The 7,450-nt window shown below is 41.4% G+C and overlaps 1 pseudogene; it reads left to right on the top strand.

Annotated features, from left to right (window-relative positions):
- The first annotated feature begins 698 nt into the window (after nucleotides 1-698).
- LOC125096194 (protein BEX1-like) lies at nucleotides 699-1,112 on the top strand (annotated as a pseudogene).
- Nucleotides 1,113-7,450: the final 6,338 nt, after the last annotated feature.

The following is a 7,450-nucleotide window of genomic DNA, read 5'->3' as shown; positions in this document are numbered from 1 at the left end:
TGGGATGGCATGATCGGATTTAAGCACATTTACTAACTCACCTTCCAACCACCCAACTATTAATAATTGTAGTTCTTCAACACAGAGGAAAATGCATTAAAGAGGCTGCTGTGAGTCACTTTGTTTCATCCTAGGTGAAAACAAATGTAATCTAAGAAACTCTTCCTTTGTCATTATAAAATAACATCTTTCCGTCTGTTCATAGCAGTAGATCTGTGTTGATTTCATGATTTTAAGAATATATTATAGTTACGTAAGAGGTGGCAATTGGCGAAAGCTGCATAGGGGATACACAGGAACTCTTTCATGATTTCTTATGAGTCTCACAGAGGTTTTTAAAAATCAATCAAAACAAAACAAAAAAATCCTTCTGCATACAAATTTGTCTCAATGTATATCCAGTGACCAATGAGAAAAGATGATCTATATTATTAGTGAAGTGCTTCCCTTTCAATATCCTTGTTCCAGATTTCTACGTTACCTATTGTTTCAAGGTAGTAATAGAGGAGGTGTGAGGACTCGGTCCAGTCTTCTGCAATATCGGAGCAGAAATGTATGAAGACTCTTGGATACTTGTCACTGGCTGTCGCTTGCTCCCTTTCTTCTCAGTACCTGCTTCCGGTGTCACCAAAGAGTAGTAGGCAGAGTGGAAGCACGGTCTAAGTGTCACAGTGGCACACTCACACTGGTGTCAGAGAATGGAGAATGGGGAGGAGGAGACTGCAAGGAGACGCCCAGGAGGAACAAGCAGTAAAAAATCTCAACATGGACAAGACCAACCAGGAAAATGAAAAAAGAAAAGGACAGAAAGGAGCGAGTTGCTAATATAGGAGAGCCCTTGGCCCTCCCTTTGGAAGCTGGTGACTACTGTGTGCCTAGAGGAAATCCTAGGCAGTTCGGTGTTAGGCAGCCCACCCTGCAATGTGGGTGGGACACGATTCCCAGGCTTGGAGCCACAGGCAAGGATGAGAGAAGGAAATATGGAAAGGATTGGGGAGGCGGTGAGACAGCAGATGGAACAGTTGAGGGAAAAGCAATTCAGTCACAGTCTGTGGGCAGTTAGCCCTGACCCTCCTCACCATGACCATCATGAGTTTTGCCTTGTGCCTTGAATCCTGATTTTTTTTCCCCCTGATGTTAATTGAAAGACACTCATGCTTCCTGAACTTACATGTGCTTGATGTACCTTTGTTGTAAACCTTTTGGTGTCACATATCTCCTGTGCGTCTCCTATGACCAGCTGCTAACTGAATGTTGCATTTGACCCAATCTGTAAGATTCTGTCAGATGGAGAGTTTTACTCTATTGCATGGCAAGGTGTTCATTATATATTATGAAGATAATAAAGTAATTTAAAAGGAAAGAAAGAAAGAAGGATGGAAGGAAGGAAGGAAGGGAGGAAAGAAAGAAAGAGAGAAAGAAAGAAAGAGAGAAAAAAAGACAAGACTTTTGGATATTTGTCATATGTGAAGAAACAAAATTCACAAAGCCCATGGTTTCTGAAGGTGTGGTGCAGCTGGGCCCATTTATGACCCATACCTGAACTGGGCCCAGGGACTGGCATCGTTCTCAGTGGTTAAGAAGGGAATGAAGGTCAACTTGCTGACCATTCTACCTCTTCTATTTATATGCCCTCCTCATCCCTATGAGCTAGATAAAACAAGCACGGGTCCAGGCCTCACTGGCTCACCAAAGGCTAACTAGAAATTGTCCTTCTCTGAACTGGGTCATTCAGCCTGATGTTGCTCCCACGTAATCCCCACTGCTCAGTAATGCAGGCCCACCCACCCCCACCCATGGCCGGACCTTTCTCTAAATTCTCACCAGGCCAAGGCAAGACCCTGTTGTTAGACAGCATCTAACCTCACCTTTAACTTCTTAAATTGGCCTATCTTGTTCATGATCATTCCACTTGTAGTGACCCTACCACAGTTGCTTGGATCACCTGTTCTACCTAAGCAGCTGATCAAAGAGAGGTAGAAGAAAGCATTAACACCATACTTGTGTCTCTGCCAATTTGGACACTGATCCCAAGTCTCCAGAAATACGCAAGAGACATGAATAGAAGAGGTAAGGGTCCTTATCTCCATATGCATCTGATTCCCACAGTATCTGATGCTTAGTTACCCTGTGTGGCTGATGTGGGAAAGGTCTCAGATGAGTTATGGATAAAGCATTGAAAGAGAGTGTCATGAATCTACTGGCCAAGCCAGTTCTTCACTGTGACAGTGGCGTTGAGAAGTGATGGATAAGTATGAGGAAGACAAACCAGAGAAGATGCTAGCCATCAGAAGACAAAAAGAGGCAAGACACAAGAAATGGAAGGGAAATGTACACGTAATATTAACCATAGCCATTTGTGCAGGTCAAAGCAAATTATCAGCAATTTCAGAATATTTAGCATAGTAAAAGGAGGCCTGGTATGGTCTCACTTATGATATACTTCAAGAAATAAATCAGCTATGTCAAGTCACTGATTACTTTATCCAACCGTGTAGTCATTCATTTAACAATAATTTATTGAGCTTCTATTATGTGCCAGGTATAGTTCTAGGCACCAGGATTTAGCAATGAGCAGGATATCCAAAAATCTCTGTGTTCAGAGTTGACATTCTGGTAAAGAAAGATAGACAATTCACAAATTGTGTGTATATGTGTGCATGCATGCACACAAGCAGGGATTACATATTATGTTAGTATTTATATGTACATATAGCATCACTATCTAACATAAATCTAACATTTTGTATGTATGTGTGTGTGTGTGTGTGTGTTATGAAGAAAAACACGTGGGCGAGAAAGATAATGAGAGACAGCAGGTATAGTATACAACTGTAAATAAGGTGAGTAAGAAGGCCTCACTGACGTTTGCCTTTTGAGCAAAGATCTAAAGAAGAAAATGCAGTCATCCATGAAACTATCTGGACAAAGAACTTTCAGGCAGAGGGAAAAACAGAAACATCAAGGTGACTCAAATGGACGGAGCAAAGAGGAGCCTAATAGGAGAGGGAAGTCAAACCAGTAACGGGCGCCATATCATACAGGACATGGGAAAGATCTATCTTTTACTCAAAGTGGCGAGGAAGCCATTAGAGGATATTGAGCAGAAGAGAACAATGCTCTGACTTATGTTTGTAAAGAATCACTCTGGCTGCTCTGTTGAGAAGAGACCCTGTAGGAGCAAGTGTGGAAGCAGGGGGAGGAGTTAGACAACTGTTCCTTCAGGGGAATTCAGGGGAGAGGGCGAGGGATAGTGACGGTTGTGGGGAGGCATGGTCGGATTGGAGGCCTAATCTGAGGGTAGAATGAATAGTCTTTGCCACAAGATGGGACGTGAGATGTGAGAGAATCAGAGAGGTAAGGAACACTGAAGGTTTGGGTCTGAACAACTGACTGAATGGATGAAATGGGAAAAACTATGGTAGCAGCAGTTATGGGGACATAAATTGAGAAGCGTTCAGTTGAGATTGCGTTGAATTTGAGATATCTGTTAGCTATCTAAGGGTCATAATATGATCATGTTAGCCATATAGCTAAAGATGCTATATGGCTATATAGCCATATAGCCAAAGCCATAAACATTTTGACATATGTGTATTTTTTAAGTCCCCTCAAAGGATTGTGTGGCTATATAAATACCTAGTTATTTGAAATTAACTTTATTTTTATGTAATCCCATATGTTAACATATTCTTTTTCCAAATGAACAGGAATTATAACAACTGACTGCAAAGAGTGTTATACAAGAATAAACAAAGTAGAATTTGAGCCAACTTATTTAGCATATTAATCACACAATTTGGAAATCTTTGCACTAAAAAGAAACAAACATGAACACATTCTTCTGTTCCGGCTAATGCTGATTTCATTTTCAAAGTCATCTGTTTGTCAATACTATAAAAATTAAAATCTATTGATCCGAGTTCATCCATATGTACATGAGAAGTAAAATCTGGCTATTTCTATTTTTTTTTTTAATTCATGAGAATCTATCTGGTGTTCAGTCATACAGGACTGTAATTTGCTCATATGTTCTCTTTATTTTTTTAAAGTTCAGCATATTTGACTCTCTGGTGTCAGAACAAATGCATCCCGAGTCTTCCAAAAGCATGCACGTCATCCCTTTTTCTTTGATAGAGTCCCACGGAAGTCAGGGTCTGAGCCCTGGGCACTCAGAACACAGGTTGTGCTGACCCCAGCCCGTTGGCTTGTGGTAATGACAGCGACTGTGGATCAGAGACAAATGGATATGCGAAGCAGAAATACAGTTATATGCATGTCAGTATTTCTGTGATTGAACTGGTTTAACTTGGGCATTTTATCACATCAATCATTTGTTTCAACAGCCTTTCAGTAAACAATAAAAAGACTGTGGATTTCAATTAGCAGGAGAAATTCTTGGATGGCCAAAAGAATGAAAAGAGAAATGAGGGAGAGATGAGGTGCAGGATAAGGATAGAATCTTTTTTAAAAAGAGCAGAAGGGGGGCACCTGGGTGGCGTGGTGGGTTAAAGCCTCTGCCTTCAGCTCAGGTCATGATCCCAGGGTCCTGGGATCGAGCCGGCATCAGGCTCTCTGCTCAGCGGGGAGCCTGCTTCCCCCTCCTCTCTCTGCCTGCTTCTCTGCCTACTTGAGATCTCTCTCTCTCTCTGTGTGTCAAATAAATAAAATCTTTAAAAAAAAAAAAGAACAGAAGGTAACAGGGCCCCTGGATGGCTCAGTTCATTAAGCGTCTGCCTTTAGCTCTGGTCATGATTCCAGGGTCCTGGGATGGAGCCTAGCACCCAGCTCCCTGCTCAGCAGGAAGCCTGCGTCTCCCTCTTCCACTCTCCCTGCTCGTGTTCCAGCTCTCGCTGTGTCTCTCTCTGTCAAATAAATAAATAAAATCTTTAAAAAAAAAAAAAAGAAAGAAAGAAAAGAAAAGACGGTAAGAAGAAGGAAAGGAAGGTAGAGAGGGAGGGATAGAGGGGAGGAACCAGTGACTCCCCAAATTCAGCCTTGTGTTTATTATGTTTTCCCCAATTTTTATGTCCCTCCAGTGTCCTAGCTTTTGTGGTAGGTAGTTTTGAAGATTCTGATTAGGCTGACTTTGTGATTTCCCTCCATTTCCTTCCTCTCCTCATCACCCCTTATTCTATTAATCCCCAGAGAGAGCTTTGACAGAGATAGGCATGCCTATTAGCCTAAACATAACATTTTGATCTAAATAAAGATACAGTGGTGCTCGCTTCGGCAGCACATATACTAAATAAAAATACAGTGTGAGTGGCTGATGATACAATTAACAGCATACTCCATTTTAGCCTCAAGTGACCCGGGATTCCTCCCCAACACCTCCTAAGAAAAGAACAGACTCATAGTCAGCAAGAAGGGCAATACATCTATAATCTTTTGCTCAGCTTGCTATGGGAGGGAATAAAGTACTTGCATAGGGAAGGCTGCAGACTGGTATTTTTAAATTAAATCATCCAGATAATTGCACAATTCTTGATATCATTACACTAATATACACACAGAATGAGCTAAAGGCTGGTCTGCCACAGTAACGTTTTATGCAACCACTTAAGGGCTTAGGTGCAACCACTGAGCTCACCTTTCTGTATTCTTTTTCAGTTGCTAGATTTAAAAGAAAAGTAAGCACGTCCAAAAAAAAAAAAGCTAGAACGAAGAAGGAAAGATGAGTGATTTGATCATCACAAACCCCAGAGCCCTGTTAAAAAGTATTTGTACTTTAAAAAATCTTTTTTGCTGAAAGCTTTTTCGGGAGAAATAAATTATACTGACTCTATATAAATAAAAGCAGAAAGAGCAAAGACGAACATGAACATATATTACCAATGCCATTCATCAAATATAGTTGACACTTCAATCTAATCCGGCAAATGAAAACACAGAAGTTTATAGAGTTATAGGAAGTAAGCAATTTAAACACACCAGGGCACAAGGTCATCCAACACACGACTAGGAAGATGTTCCCTTTTCTTTTCTCTTTTTCTTTCTTTCTTCAGTCTGACTCTCTCAAATCCCAATGGATATCCATCCTTCTCACAGGGCGAAGGGATCTTTAAATCAGATAATTAATAATTAATTCCTTAACAGGTCCACCTTTCTCCAGTGTCATAAACTAAAAGGACATTTCATGCATTTTGTGCTGTCACTATGGTACCAGTTTTCCCTTTCCATAATAAATTCATACATTTCTTAACTAATTAGCTCATTAATTTTCAATGTGATTCCCAGTAAAAACTCTTTGAGATAGTTAATCTTTCTAAAAGTGTGTGAGGTTGCAAAAAGAACAGTTCTTGGAGCCCCGTCACCCCCAATCACCAACGGTCTGCATGGGTGGGGTAGCGCAGAGCTGCAAAAACACATCGCATTTGTTTTTTGGAAGCAAACCTCTGAGGCCGCTTTATAACCGGAAATCATATCCGTGTCATGCAGATGCCGTGGTAAACTTTACGGTTCCAATTAGGAACGGACAGTTTTCAATGCACTGCTCAAACACTTCGCTAGTCTATATGTAAATACTTCACTAAAACCACTGAACGGTGATGGGGTTCAATATTAATATCGCAAATTAAAGATGACATCGGAATGCCTACTATCCAGAAGAGTGATCAGCGCTCGTGGTAAGGCAATAATCCGCGGCTTAAGCAACTTTCAAGCACCGTGGGGGAAAAAACAAATGGGATGGAGCTTGGAAATTGCACTGGTGCGTGAAGAACATACCGTATTAAAGAGCGACTGCTGATTGACCTGGCGATGAAGTGGAGGATATGACCATATGCTTCCATAAAGGACATTTGGAAATGGCTCCCAGTGATCCCCCGAGAACTCCTGACTATTACCTGATGTATTCCCATTAATTGACAATGTAAACTTTATCTGTAACAGGGACATAAGCTGTCGCAATAACGGCCTGCTCTCCTGGGAGGAAAAAATTACCTGAATAATTACCTGGCCGAGCGTATGTTCCCCAACAGAAATATCAAAGTGTTATGATGGCTGGATTTCCCTTAAGTGTTGTGGGCATTGCCTTGGAAAGAGGAATGGTCTCAACTTTCGAAAGGGGGAAATAGGTATGTTAACATGGGGACCCGGAACACAACACAAGAGGCGGAAGGAGATTATTCAAAGCAGAGTTTATAATCCCAAACACGAGGCTAGGGATTATATGCCATATGCTAAGAATATGATTCTGGTTCTGCTTCCTTTGGTAAATCATGGTATCCCTACAGAGAGTCATAATAAAGACCGTGTAAGAGGGTATATACACTGATGGCACCAGGCATAAGGCCTAAAGCCAAGAATCTCCACAGAGGAAACTGAGCAATTCTAAGACAAGGCACCACCATTTCTTCCTTGATGCTGGGACAAAGCCAAGAAGGCAGGATGAGCACACATGTGAGTAGATGTTGTGTGCCCCTGATGGTGTCAGCAGGGGGTCTTA

The sequence above is a fragment of the Lutra lutra genome, chromosome 3, assembly GCF_902655055.1.
Source record: "Lutra lutra chromosome 3, mLutLut1.2, whole genome shotgun sequence".
Taxonomy (NCBI): Eukaryota; Metazoa; Chordata; class Mammalia; order Carnivora; family Mustelidae; genus Lutra; species Lutra lutra.
This window is presented reverse-complemented; position numbering and strand designations above follow the sequence as displayed.